Source organism: Carassius auratus, chromosome 27, assembly GCF_003368295.1.
Source record: "Carassius auratus strain Wakin chromosome 27, ASM336829v1, whole genome shotgun sequence".
NCBI classification, from domain to species: Eukaryota; Metazoa; Chordata; class Actinopteri; order Cypriniformes; family Cyprinidae; genus Carassius; species Carassius auratus.
In genome coordinates this window covers 17,007,976-17,023,948 of record NC_039269.1, presented here as the reverse complement: position 1 = coordinate 17,023,948, position 15,973 = coordinate 17,007,976, and the positions used below count along the sequence as shown (strand labels likewise).

General features: G+C 35.7%; 1 long non-coding RNA gene across 1 annotated transcript; it reads left to right on the top strand.

Annotated features, from left to right (window-relative positions):
• The first annotated feature begins 10,546 nt into the window (after positions 1 to 10,546).
• LOC113046411 (uncharacterized) lies at positions 10,547 to 15,640 on the top strand. The gene is made up of 4 exons (XR_003276078.1): positions 10,547 to 10,679; positions 11,108 to 11,228; positions 11,333 to 11,397; positions 14,378 to 15,640. It is a non-coding gene; the product is annotated as an uncharacterized LOC113046411 (long non-coding RNA).
• The last annotated feature ends 333 nt before the right edge of the window (positions 15,641 to 15,973 follow it).

Sequence of the window (15,973 nt, the reverse complement as noted above, 5' to 3'; positions counted from 1 at the left end):
TATGTGTCTGCGCAAATACAAATTTTAATTTAACTTGGTCACCCAATATCATTCTCATTGCACAATAGTTATCTTAAGGTGCTTTTGCACTGGTGGAAAATTTTCATAGCTCAAAGAATCATTGGCTGAAGGAATTAGGAACATGCTTAGTTCTAGGAACAGGGTCGATAATTTGCAATCTATATGATGTACGATGCCATAATGTAGAACAATATATAGATTCAAAAACAGCTCAGCACATGAACTTTGGTTACACAGAGACAACTGTTATAACCAAGCCTTTAATATCTTTAGTGACTGTAAAAAAATAAATAATCTGCATTTTGATTGACGAGCAAGCTAAGACACTAGCAGCCACCCTGACAGATTTACATGTGCGACTGCTACTCATGTCCTTAAAAGGAAAATACAAAGGCAATGGATGTTGATGAAGTCTGGCACCATATCTACTTTCTATGATTTCAAAGGGGGCAACTATGTTCAGCAAATTGCGAAAGTTGTTCATGTGTTTCTCCATTCAAATGCGTCATGTTAACATGTTTTCTCCAAAGTCAATCTCATCTAAAAAATGGCTTCCCACTGCTCTGGGTGTGTGTTCATGGTGTGTGTGTGTGTGTGTTCACTGCTGTGTGTGTGCACTTTGGATGGGTTAAATGCAAAGCATGAATTCCAAGTATGGGTTACCATACTTGACTGTATGTCACTTCACTTTCACTTTCACTTTCACTTTCACTTTCACATCTAAACAAAGCGACTGCGACTCAGTGGTGGAGTTTGGACCTTCCCACTAAGTTATTTATATATTGTGGTAATTTGCAGGTCCTGTCAAAAAGATGTTGGTCTAGATCAGGGTTGTCAAACTCAATTCCTGGAGGGCTGGAACACTGTAGAAAACTACATGGTATGTGTGTTGGAGCAGGGTTGGAACAAAATTCTGCAGGGCTCCAGACTTTTATTTCTTTTGATTTCTGATTTTGACACCCCTGATCTAGATTAATTGCTTTATTCTGTATGTTTGACTTGTGTATGATAATTTTCTTCCAAATACGATAATTTTGAGGTTCTGACGTATGCTGATTGGCCAAACAATGATTGGTTCTTTCCCAGCCTAGACGATAGCATAAACTGTCATAAGCAATTAATTCAGATTTCCTGCTCTTTCAATCAAATTGTGTGTTTACATTCGATCTCCATCATCAAGAAACCCATGACACACAACAAAGACACAGAACATGGTGTTCTACGTTCACCGGTTGCTAATGTTTGTAAATTCCATGAATAAAGACTGCTTCTGCAACTAATCTGCTTACTTTATTTATTTTAAAATGGTTAAAAAAAAAACATTGAAAAAAAGATCAAAATATTGATCTATTGATATTATTCAACTCTTCCAACATTTCTCTCTTGATCTTTATTTTCAATCATGCTTTTATTTCATCACCGTGCGTAACACTTACTTTGATTCAAATATCAAGGCTTAAACTGTGTCAGTCTGAATTGAGGTCTTATTCAATCAAAGAGCTTCCTCTCAGGGTAATTCTCTTGCTGAAGATGTGACATCATTCAGTCAAGAAGCTGCTATCACTGCCTGCCCAAATCTACAGATGAGTGTCAGACTCAGATCTCTAACTAAACACTATCTGTGATCAGATGAGTCTAGAATCTTCTTATGCTAATCTGCAGCATAACAGACAGGTTGCTCTTTGCAGTTTTCTTGACCGCTTTCTGGGAGCACTTAATCACGAGGAGTAGGAGAGCAGGGGCGAAAGTACCATTTTTCAGAAAAATATCATTTTAAAAGATAATGTTGTAGACAGAGATATATTTATGCTGTGGCCAGTAACTCAGTGGTCTATCAATACCAGGTGGTATTTTGTAGAAATGTAGAAAGACTTCAGTATAATTTCACTTTGAACATAAAATGCACTTTGTTACTTTCGACCCCATTGGTTTGGACGAAAGCAACACAACAATATAAGCTAGCTTTTTTCTGTTACTCTTATTTTTCTTAAGTTTACCTGGTTGTGACCTTTTTAATATGTTAACTGCAAACATATTTTGTCCTTTATCTTTGCAAAAAAAATATTAAATTACCTTTTTTTATATTTTCATTTTAAATTTAAGTTTCATCAGATGTCTCAAAACCTGACTGTATTTTTTTATTGTCAATGTCATAATGTACTATATAACATTTTTATTACGTTAGCATAATAAAAAATGCTAAACATAATGTAACAGTAGGCCCATTTCTGTTACCATCCAGTTGTTTTTATGCAGAAATTAAAAATGTGCATTAAAACATCTGGAAACACTGCAAATTCAGGTGGAGCGGTAAAGGCTAAGATATGGCTAAAACCTAAATATAAATGAGACGTAGCAGCTGCCCAGAGAAAGAGATGTTCCTCTATGTCCTGAAACACCCTCTCAAAAACATCTGGATAAAACCAGACTACTGTCTGTCTTTCTGACCCTCACTCAGACATATTCTTTTGGTATAAACATTTGTAAGAAATGATGCAAGACAGAAATCCACAATATATCGCATGCACTGGAACAAAATAAATACTATTTGTCACTGAAGCGGGATAAAAGTAACAACTTCACAAAAAATTACCGCTTCAATAGGCTAATTTACTTTTTGTAGGCCTACTCGAAAACATTTATGGACCTAACTTCGGGAAACGATGAGGAAATCACGTGATGTTTTTCAGCTCCGTAAAGAATTGCATGCTGAATATGATGTCATAGCTGGGAATGCAAATGCCCTATATTTGTCATGTGTGGTAGAAATTCAACATTCGTACCTGATTGCACTGAAGAAACTGTCCGTAGACAATTCAGGTAAGAATTACTGTTACCCAACACCTAAGAGTAGCAATCTGAGTTGGACATTGTCTTGCTCCTATATGAACATTATCACTCAGGACTAAGGTAGTGTTCCACTACACACTGTAAAAAATTTTGCCGTTAAATAACAGTAATTTTCTGGCAGCAGGGGTGCCAGTAAAGTACTGTTAATTTACAGCTCTTAACCATTAATTTACCACTCTTATTTTTTAACAGTATTTTACCGTAAATTCTATCATGGAAATTAACTCCACTCCCACTGCTTCAAACAGTTCGAGTTTTTAAACTAGCATTCCTACGATGTTAGTACTATGAACTTATTTCATTTGAGTCCACTGAGAAGGAATATTTCTTACACTTAATGTGCAGTAATAAAGTAACTAAATACATGACTTTTACTCAAATCACTGCAGCTCATTGTCAGCTGTATTACACATGTATGTGCTGAAGTACTTAACACAGAGATCACCACTGTATCAGCGACTCCACATTTACTGCCTTTATATAAAGCAGCAGAAAATCAGAATTTGTGGCTCATCATTGACTGAAGCACAGGCTCTACTCTCCAGCACAATGGTGAACAACGAAACTACACAACTAACAGATCTCTCTTGTGCAAACACACATTAATACAGTCAAGTTCAGTATTTACTCTCATTATCAGTGTATGACTTTGCCTAATTTTTTTTCTATGGATGTTCACAAATATTTTAGTTAAATTAACTTTTTTTTTCATTTGGTAAATCTGACGTTTACATTTTACAGTATATTACTGTTTTTCCTTGACTTAACGGCAAAAAACTGTAGAAAAACACTTTTTTTGCTGGCAACCATTAATTTACGGCAAGAAACAGTAGAAAAACAGTTATTTACTGGCAGCAGGGGTGCCAGTAAATAACTGTTTTTCTACAGTTTGTTTCCTGTAAATTAATTACAGTTTATTACTGTTAAATTATGTTTCATTCTGTTTTTTCTTCATCTTAAATCTTTAACCCTTTAAACCCCACAAGAAAATCCTCAGTTTTAAATGAACACTTATAATGTGTGCACACTACAGAGTGTTAGAGTAACACTGAATCAGTGAAGTTAATGAGATAATTCAGTGATTAATTGATGATTGAGCATTAGTGATAAACACCTGCAGAATCACTGAAGGAAAGAGAAACACAAGAACTACAAATGACTTCAGCCACAGCCTTAGATAAAATCAACTGAATAAAAGAATACATCAAATCTCTCAAGATCTGATTAAACAACTACTAAAACAGCTTCACCAGATTCACATTACTAACCAGACTGACTTTATTTCTGTCAGATGTCTACAAAAGAACTTATGGAGAGTTAAATAGGTTTAGGTGTTTTTTTCACTACCATGATGGAGATCAGTGTTTACTTTAGTTGGGCTCTTGAACGTGACTTTTCAACAACTAAGGTTTTTTTTTTTTTTTTTTCATGCTGTAACAATGCGCCTTTGGAACCTGTTATAGCAAAACAAAAGTACACAGAAGAAAAAAAATCTGATATTGTTGTTTATAGATTGACAAGAACAAATACTATTATTTCTGATCTAATCCTGTATCTCTTCTCTTATTGAATATTGATACTACAGCATGAGAAGGAACACTGCTGAGCCATAAGTTATGAAAGACTGTTAAGAAAATGTCACTCATAATAAATAAATAAAAAAACCTTTGCTGAAATTTAGACAGAAATATCAAGAATCAGCGAATGAATCACAACAATGGTGACAATCCACAAAATAAATGAACAGATCAGTTCTGAACATCACAACACATGCTACTAAAACTTAAAACAAATGCAAAATTATAAGCACATAAGAATTCAAGAAAATAAGTGAACAATTCAGGGGCATAATTTATTCATGCTGCAATGCATGCTGGGAATCATGGATGAGTTTTATCCTGTGCTGGTACCCAGCATGCATTGCATCATGAACCTTTTTATTGTCACCATTGTTGAGATTCATATGCTGATTGTTGATTTCTCTCTTTGAGTGTTGTGGGGACTGCTGCTCGAAATACTTTTTAACTAAAACTAGTCGTTAAATCCATAAATACTGGTTATCACACTACTTTTCAATCTTACAAAATTGAAGTGTCATTCACTCAAATATTTCAACACCAAATTAATATTTGATTATTATAGCAACACTTTAAGTCTAGTAGATCATGCCTGTTAGAAACAAACATAATCACTTGACTATCAAAATTAGTACTGCTGTAACAGATGCATCATAAAGATACAAATACAGCAATAAAACAAAATGTAAAGTGCAAAAGTCAATGATCAGGAGCCAAACTAAAGCAAACACTGATCTCCACAATGGTTATGTCAAACGAAACAGTAACATTATCATCTAAATCTCTTTAATTCTCAATAAGATCTTTTGATCTCTGATCTCTGATCTGATAGAAATAAATTCAGTCTGGTTAGTAATGTGTGAAGTTGGTGAAGCTATTTGTTGATCGTTTAAATCTTCAGTTGATTTCATCTAAGGCTGTGGCTGAAGTCAGTTGTATTTCATGTGTTTGTCTTGTTATGTTTTTTTTTCTTCAGTGATTCTACTCATTAACAGCAGCTGTTGATCAGTGTCTGAATTCACTCATTAGTGTTCATTCTCTCTGTCAGGTGGACTATATTAGTAAACTCATGTAGGGAATAGTGAATGATGGTGTAGGGTGTGATTTGAAACACAGCCGCTGAGTGTCGACTTTGAACGTTGTTAATTTACGATATATAGCAGCAGGCTTCTTCTCGAAAACGATGAATATTACCCAGAATGCACTGTTTTAATGAAAAACAGTATTTTACTGTCGAAATTTGGCCGTTTTTTTACAGCGATTTTTAACAGTGCACTTACTGTATACACGCAGCAGAAACAAGACAGACTCCAAACAATGCTTTTAGATATGCTTTAATCATGACCAGAAGGACCTCATACTAATCACAGAGAATCCACACAACAAAAAGAATACAACCGTTTATACAGCACATGCGCTATAAAAAAAATGACACTGACAGTTACTCTCTGTTAATGCCAAAGCAAGTTTTTTTTTAATTATTTTTATTACTTCAGCTTGTTACGTTCTGAGTTGTTATGGTTATTATTATATTGCGATAGACGTCTAGTCGCCTTGTCCATATGCATAAATGCATAAATCTTTGCAACACACAAAGGGCCCTATTTTAACGATCTAAACGCAGAGTGTAAAGCGCACGGCGCAGGTCCACTCAGGGCGTGGCCAAATCCACTTTTGCTATTTTAACGATGGAAAAACGGTTGGCGCGCGCATGGTCTAAACGTGTTGTCCCTATTCTCTTAATGAGTGTTTTGGACGTAACGTGCAATAAACCAATCAGAGTCTCATCTTCCATTCCCTTTAAGTGCAAAGACAGGACGCGTCTCTCTCTCTCTCTCTCTCTCTCTCTCTCTCTGTATGTGTATATTATATATATATATATATATATATATATATATATATATATATATATATATATATATATATATATATAAATAATTTGCCTACAAGTTTTTTTAAAGCCAACAATCCTTTAATTTTTTATATTTGGCATGTTTGTGTGCTGCTGTGTGTCCCTGTGTTTAATAAGCAGCATGTATGCGCGTTCTGGACCCGCCTATATTAACACGCTCTTTAAATAACTAAGAAAAAAAAACAATGCGCCGGACTTCATACCAGGTTTGAGGTGGTCTATGGCGCAGTCTATTTTCAGCTCCTTAAAATATCATTGCAATGCGCCTGAACACACCTCTTTTTTAGACAAGCACACAAATGAGCGCAAATGCATTTGTTAAATAAAACGACGTGGTGCTGGACGGGAAAATACGAACGGCGCCGGACTGAAACTAGCAAACTAGCGCTGTGCCTTGCGTCGCATTGCGGTGGTTTTATTATAGGGCCCTTAGTAACTTCAACTAACTTTTTAAAATATTCTCAAATGTCCTGTTGCGAATGCTCTTCATTCTTTTTACATCTCGGGTGCATCCAAGACATCCAGTTAGTTCCCAGACAGCACATGTACGTCTGGCCGATGTCGGTCCAATATCGAAACGTTGCTGCTCATTTCCTCCTTTTCAGCAGAGTGGACAAATCCACCCAGGCAAAGGACATTCATTTATTCTTTCTTCCTTCTGGAAGAAGAGTAAGAACCTTTTAGTGCAGGAATATCTTGGCAATAAAGAGGATGAATCATGATGGTGTTCTATGAATGTAGATTTATGTCCCCATTGACTTATATTTGATTTACCTTTTCCTTTTGTTTAAAAAGTAAACATGGTTTCGTGATTCCATTACAATGAATACAGGAAACCCGAGGCTGAAAAAAATACCATAGAAATATGTGAAACTGTCAAGTTTTCATACAATGACTTCTAGAGGCATTTCAACAATCATTCTCTAGTAAATACATACTGGTTTATTGTGGATTACACATTCTCTCCGATGGACACTTGGTGTTGTTTTGTAACATGAGGTGGGTCTCAGTATCACCTCATGTACATTCCCCCTCTGTCAGAATGATACAGGTACATGTAACTCTAGCATAAAAATAACAACCAAATATTTTATGGAGTATTTTAAGGAACATGCATGTTCAACAAATAATCAAAACAAACCAACAAATTACAGCTTATAAATTAATTAACTTACTGTTTTTAAAATTGTGTAATAATCAAGGTGTTTGCCTTTTCCATGATCCTTATTGCCTTGTACTATTGCATCATCAACAATTTTTCTGTCATCTTCATTTAACTCTTCATATTTCACTCCCTTAGTTGACTCCAGCAGGAACAGAGCGCTGAGCAGGAACAGTAAGCCTCTCATCTTGATCAGTAACTGAAGAGCTGTGCTGTTCTCCTGATGTTCTTCACAATCTGTTACGGCTACACTGATCACAACAGCTGTGATTGGTCTGTTTTGTAAATGGCGGCCCTCCCCTAAGCACTGGTATAAAAAGTATTCATATTTTTGAACGCATATAATCATGAAGGTGCAATCATGGGGAATACAAGATTTTCAGTACTGATGTGTTTCCAGTTACCTATTTTACATTAGCTCAAAATATTAAGCCACTTTAGCTAACATTATAAATGTTCAGGCCAGTAATTGTTTAAAATCCATGGATAATTTGATAATAGATGCCTAAATATTATCTATAATAAACAGTAGAAAACAAATTCATAACAACAACATTATTGTGTCTCAGCACAATTTCTCACTATGAAATAAAAGCATGCGTATAATTAATGTAATAATAAATGATGTTGTCATAAGTTAATGATTGATTCATGTACTTTTTACAGTTAATTCTGCTGTGGTTTGTTTGGAACTATTTGGTTGGCGAAATAGAGCAAAACTTACATTATTAACAATCAAAATCAATTAAAAATTAATAAATGAATTTCACATACATTCAAGCCCAATCTGGCAACACAGGTGAAGAGAATACTGGTGTAAAATGTTAAATTCTGTTTTTTTTTTTTGTTTGTTTTTTCTTTTTTATCATTAGGTCTCCCAAATTTGCCAGCAAAAATTATCTTTATTCTAACACTCCACCACATACACACACACAAATAACAAAGGCCCTTTTAAGAGCCACGTCCTTCTTGTTAACCTGTACCCATCACCTGTGCTCTCTTCAGCTCTCTTTCTTGCTCCCCTCTACCCTCTTTGTCTCTCTTTGTCCCCCCTCCCTGTTTATTTGTTTTATTTGTCCTTCTCTTTGTTGTGAGTCTTTATGTCTGTTTGTTTTTCTGTCCATCACTATGTCCATGGATGATTCAGAAATCCAAGAAAATCTAATGGTCTTGGATAACATGGTTGATCATCAAGAAATGAAGAATGAGCTCCAAAGTCTTGATGACTTTCTTGGTGAGCTGCAAGAAGAGTGCCAGCAGCACCAGCAAAGACACCTGAGTCAAGGGAACCAAGGGTGCACTGGAGAAAAAGAGACGTGCATGGAAATATTGTCTACACTGTAAAAACTAAAGGTGCCTCAGGTATCCTTTTGAGTACTCCAGGAACCTTTAAATGTATTTTAAGTGCCTCAAAGCTCTTTTTCTCATAATATGGTTCCTGGAGGAACCATTATAGTCTTCGCAGTTCGTGCAGGAACTCATGGGATCCTTGAAGCACTTTGTTCCCAATTCTGAGGTTCTGGAGTCACCCTTTCATTACACTGAGACCTCAAAGTGCTCTGAAGGTTCCTGGAGGAACTCACATTTTAAAAAAGGGTTACTGTAAGCTCTGTTAACATTAAAGGGACAATAAGTAACTTTTTAGGTATTTTATTATCTAAAATCAATATTTTTATTCATAAATATGCCCTCAATGGTGTACAAATACCTATGCCAATGTTTAAACTAATCCTTCTAAATGAAGAATTTATTATCTTTATATACATGGGACGGTAGGTCGACGAAGGCTTCCATGTAGTTCCGCCATCTTGCAAAACTATAATAGCAGAGAGGGACAAAAAGTACTAAGCCAACGCGTTTCCACAGCGCGTTTTCGGTCAGAGCCAGAAACGCAGGTGCAGAGCAGTGAGAGGCGCTTGAAACTGCACCGGCAAGTTTAAAAGTCTGGATTGCATTCTTATTATGGACCATACATATGCCGCGCCACAGGAGAAGAAAACATCGTCGCCAAAACAGTCAAAAATAGAACGTAAAAGGAAACGTGACCGTAGATTACAGAAAACAAGAGTTAATGTCGGGGAAGCTTTTTCTAGGTGGAAAGAGCTAATGCTTGATAAAGATTTCAAAAGAGACGCTGAAGTGGCCAGTTTTCTTCTCGACAGGTAAGTCAGTGTTACAGTCTATATTATAATATTTTTTTTTATATCTAACAATGCATATAATTCAGAAAATATAACAAATAAATTAGACATAACTACTAATTACAATATTTCATGTTTTCCACAGTCAGTAATTCATACTGTAACATTCGTTTGTTTATGGTCATGTTGCAGTTTGTTTGAAATAACACACCTGTTCACCTGAAGGAAAACTGACGAAGTGCTATTAGAAGACATCCTGTCAAAGCTTTTTGGTACATATCGCCTACCGTAGATGCAACGCGCATTTGAAAAAGCGAGGCGCTGGCGAGCAAAATTAGTTTGAATGCAAAATACAATTTCACCACTAGATGGGAGTAATTCCTGCTTAGTGTCCCTTTAAAGTAGTTCCTGGAAGATCTCACTTGTAAAAGCCAGCATCTGGAAGAACCAAGAGATTCATGTGACAAAAATGAAATGTGACTGATTATTATTATTATAAATAATTACTTTTTAGGAATGTGATGGAACAATGACTTTTGTGGCACTTTCCATGTGAAAAAAAAAACTAAATGTAAAAATCTTCACACTTGTTCTGTCAAAACATAAATAAATAAATAAATAAAATAACTTAAAATAGTTTTATTGAAATAGCCTAAATGTTAAATCATTTGAAGGTGGATAGTTTACCTTGAAACTTTAAAGCAAACATAAAAAATATGAATGAATTAAATATGACTCATTACGCATTACTTTAATAAAAAAAAAAATTCTAATTATAACAATCGGTACAATAGTAATATTTAGAGTTTTTTTTTTTTTTTTTTGCCTAATAAAATAAGTTTAAATTATTCAGAAATAATTGTTCATCTGTTGTCAAGAAGAAAATGCATGAGGTTTGGACGCGTCCTCGCGCTCCTACTGTTTGCTCGCGCGCGCGTGCGTGGAAGAGCGATTTCAAATACAAAGAAGTAACGGCTCCATTCCTCAAAGAGAGTAAGAAACAACCGCTGCGCAAGGTGAGTAAAGACTCCGAAATAAATACACAGATTTATTATTTGTATACTAGTTCCTACACTGACACATTAGACTGTATGTTTTTTTTTTTTTTTATGTTTGTTTTAACCATTAATTTAATAGCCGCGATGCTTACGAGTCTAATGCACTTTGTGGGACGAAATGGAGACCACAAACACAAGGTCACAAACAATAATTATTAGTTTGGCGTACGCATGATGTTTACGTTTATTCATTGCAACTCTTTCGTTTACGTTTGTTAAATAGTTACACATCCATGTTAACGTACGTTCCATTTGCACATAACGTACTTAAATAAATAGTGTTTCAGCTTGGCCTAATTCAAAATTATATATGACTATACACTGTTACACTGAACTGAATTAAACAATAAAAAACTAACGTTACCCATATGTTATTTTTTATTCAGCAGTTAATGAAGAAATGTGGCTCTGTAGTGGACACCTGTGAGGCAGTGGACAGACAGCTGCTGAAGTCTGATGCTGGCTGAAAATAAACAGACCTCTCTGGACGTACCCCATCTTTTGCAGGTGTGTAAATAAGTGAACGGTTGCAGACACACACCAGAAACCCTTCTAAAACATTCAATTATTTATAGGTTATTAACAGTTCTTTTTAAAAAAAATTATTTTAGAGAAATTATACCATTGCCCTTCCTGTTACATGATGATCCTGCTGTCCTGGACTGTATATGATGAGGTAAGTATGAGTTTGTCCATGTGTGTAGACCATAGACCGTAAAAAAATAGACATATGTAGTGTACACACACACATTATAGACACATTGTGTACTTAATTTGTCTACAATCATTAACCCCTTACTAGTAACCCCCCTTTTTTGGCATGGAGACCGAAATTACATACCCAAAATAAAAAGGTTTCTGCTCATGATTCTTTCTGACTAGATACATAATCAACCTTTGTTCACAAAGCTGACACTTTAAAGTTTACTGTTCAGGAATCAGAATCACTCAGACTGTTATGATAATAGAGATATATAAGCTCAAACATAAAAATAAAAATATAAAAAACATATGTTTTAAATGTATTTAAAAAAATGTTGATGTAGGAAATGAGTTTGAAAACACAGTGTAGCTAAGGCCACAAGTCTTCCAAACCTTCATAAAAAATTTCATAATCGAATCTGTAAAACGGTGAATTTTATGAAATATTTTCTAAGGCCATGTCATGTGTGTTTTTAGAGAAGGCTAATCAGATTGATTTATGGCACTTGTCATCTCTATAAGATCTCACATGTAAACATTCCTGTGCTCTTCGTGTATGTTTCACTGTTGAAAGCTGCCCGATTCATTATTGTATTGTTCTCACCAATTGAGTCTTTCACACCTCCGCCAGGTATGACACATTATCCGCATTATTCTTTTATCATTATTCTTTTGTTTTTATTCCACCTTTATTAGCCTTGATTGTGGTTTTTCAGGCTTTACAAAGACACAAAGCAGCGATCTCACTTCAGTCTCTCTTTGCATTTAGCCCTTATTTATCAAAAGTCTTACTATAAAAATACAACAAAACATTTTCTTACGACCTTACGTGAATTATTGAGACAAAAATGCATTATGAAGAAGAAAAACACCTGCTATTAGTAGCATTGGTGCTAACGTTAGCATCAAGCTACATCTGACAATTTATGAAATTATTAGTACACTTTTACTAAAAACTCACTTTAAACCCCGATCGAGTGTTTATAATAACTTCCTTTAGCGATCAGGGGTGGAATTTGGTCGTTTACTGTTGTAAAAATATGTTATTTGTAGCCTTTTTCATCGCTGCACAAGTTAGCATTTCCAATGTACATTTTCGATTTTTTTTATAAAAACGCCCCAGATCTCAAGAAATTATCATACCAAGCTTTACTATCGTAATCGCGGGTTTATTGTTCGGATATTTTGTGTGTACAGAGGTGTTTCAGTGTTGTTTTGGCCAGATAACTACCAGGAAGTGTGCAGGAAGCATGTGACATGATGGGGCGGTGTCCAGATATTACACTCTCAGATTGACATTTGGGAAGGCCCAATCGGAGTCTGAGTCACACACCGCACGAGCTGTGACTACTGCACGCACACACAGATCGCTGGGAGAGGCTGTTTATCATCTGATCGCGTAAATCCGTGGAAAATAAATAGAAATGACGATTCTGTCTGAAGAAATATGAAGTAAACATCAGTAAATATATCCATATATCTCCGCAGATATGCATCTTTGGTCTATAAATCCTTATTGACGCTGTTCAGTGAGTCTATGTGAACACAAATAAACCGCTTTTGACGTGACTGAATATGAGTGAGGGCCCTATTTTAACGATCTGAAACGCAAGTGTCAAAGCGCGAAGCGCAAGTAACTTTGTGGGCGGGTCTCGGCGCTGTTGCTATTTTCCCGGCGGGATAAATGGCTCTTGCGCCCGGCGCAAATCTAAAATGGGTTGGTCTGAAGTAGCTTCATTATTCATAGGTGTGGTTTGGGCGTAACGTGAAATAAACCAATCAGAGCGTCATCCAACATTCCCTTTAAAAGCAGGTGCGCAAGTTCCATTATGGATTGCTATTATTATGGCGTATTTACCAGGCGCACGCCAGGAGCGGTTCACAGCCGAGGAGACTGATGTTCTTGTAAGAGCAATGAAAGACAGAGAAGTTGTGTTGTATGGGGATGGGAGAAACCCACCCAAAATAGCGTCGGTTAAACAGGCGTGGGAGGAAATAGCCACAATTGTTTCATCGATTTTTTTTCCTGGTTCTTGACGGACAAACCAATTTGTCAGATGTCCTTATATACATATATGACCTCAAACAGGTCTGATCCTTAATTACTACAATTAGCCTGAATAATTTGTAAGCTAGATTTATGCCTATTTTTTCACATCTTCGTGGCACACCACAATGATTTCCGTCATCTCATGTGTTAATATTTTTTTAAGTGTAACAATTTATGATTTGCAAAAATAACTGTTGCATCTGTGTAGATTACATGAGCAAAGTGTATGCGCGTTGTGCACGCTATACATTATGGTCAAGCATGCGCCCTTAAAATAGCAGAATGAACAACGCGCAACGCGCCACTGACTTTAGACTAGGTTTTTTCTGGTCAGTGGCGCAATTGTTTAATGGAACAGCAAAATAGCACCAGGGATTGTTTGCGCCGGAACACGCCTCCTTTTTTGGGCTGAACCGCCCAGGGAGCGCAAGTTCATTCACTAGTTTAGCGACGTGCTTCTGTGGAGGGAAAAGCGCGCTTTGCGCAGTTGCAAAATAGGAATGACACATGCGTCGGTGTACAAAGTCAATTGCGCTGGGTGCAAGATAGGGCCCTGAGTGTTGAATTTCTATTCAAAATGTGGCATAATACGGATTTATTATTTTGCACTCCTGACATAAATCACTAAATATCTGTCACTGCAACAATGTTTTATCAAAATATTGGTCAAATATCGAAGCTAGAGTCTTTAAACTTTCAATTGATGCATAGTTTGTCCAGATGAAGTAAGACAGTGATGTTTAATGTGCTGTGAAAGTGAAACAATAATAAACTGGGGCCGTCAGCGATGTTTGCACGTAAAGGGGTTTTTAATCAATGCAATAATATGACATAAATAATTCCTGTGGTGTTCCTCATTTTTAAGATAATAAAATTTAATTTAATTCTTTTTTTCAATGAACAGCCTACACAGAATCTCAGAACAGCTGTGGTAATAACAGGAATCCCATTAGATGAGAGCGGCACTGCAGACTTTCCTGATGGTGAGAAGCTTCTTGCTGATGAACCTGCCGACATGAGTTCACCTTACTATGAGTAACTGTGTTCTGTTCAACATTATACAGAAAAGCAATTAAAAGTTCACTAAAGCGCACTATTTTTCTGGTGTATCTGTTGGTCATTCAAGAGGAGATCATGGACAATTTTGACAAGACTGATGATGTGTTTCAGCTGTGTTTGTATCGTAAATCCTCACAATGTTTGTATATTTTGATTTTTTTTTTAATTATGTGCATTTATAACACTATACTTTGTATTATATCACATTCATATCAAATTACAGAAAAAAATATTTAATGCTAATGCAAGGGTGTTTCTAATGCAGAGTCTTTGAGAGGAATGCTAAATTTGACATTGTTCTCTTGTCTGATTGCTGTTATCAGTCGCTGTCAGATTTTTTCCTTTGATTGAAAGTTGTGAAAATGCTATTGTAGAGTTTTTCATTTTGCTATTTGAGTAAATGAGAATGCAAAAATATATTTGTGATACTCTCCCATTCACTGCTCTCGAAGTTAACCCAACTATAACAACTTACACTGCTGAGAAACTGGTTTATTAAGCTAAATACATCTATCTTGAGGCTTATCAATTTCTTGAAATGTCCTGTCTGAATTCTCCCAATCAGTCACCACTGTTTAGAACAGGAAAGAATATGTTACTTTTAATTGCATTGTGTCTAAAATTTAAATCATTGTTTTAGGTACCTAAAATGTTTTTTTAAAGTTCTAAGATTATTGAGTCACATTTATTTGTTTCTAATTTTACCAAGGTGTAAATGCTTTTTTTGTTGTTGTTGTTTATAGCAGTATTAACACTGATGTTGCCATGAATGGGATTGTGATGTGCAGTATTGTGATTATGGATATTGTTGTTGTTTATCAATAAACTGTTTTATACGCATTTGTTTTATTTTTAATCATTAAAAAGGTCAATAGCAGGACAAATAAACCGGGGGGGAGGGCATTAAAGAACTGAAATTAGGGAAATGGTGCCTTGAAGCACCCCAGGTGGTTCCTGGCCATCATAATAAAAGGGTTCCTCCAGGAACCATTGAAAGTTCCTCAGAGAACCACCCCCATTTAGAGCGGTGCCTAGAGGCTCTTCAGACGGTTCCGCCGGTGTGGCGAAGTGAAGAACCCCAAAAGGTGCCTCCAGGAACCTTTAGTTTTTACAGTGTAGGCTGAGATCAAGCAGGGATCAGTCAAAAAAGGGTCAGTATTGTTTTTCAGTAAGGAAGTTTTTCAGAAATCACATTGTTTAGGCACTTAATTTTGTAATAAAGGAATTAGGATAATGAAGGAATACATGTTTAGCTTGATATGTCAGGGAAACAATCAAACCAGAACATTTGATTTTTGTCATAAAAAGTAGATTTATTAAAGATGTCATTAGCCTTAAGTGAAAGTGAAAAATTAAGTGAAAGAGGCAAATTAATTCAATATTTTTATAAAGCTGTATGAACTACAAAATTAGTACATAAAAAAAATGTTTATTTGTGGGC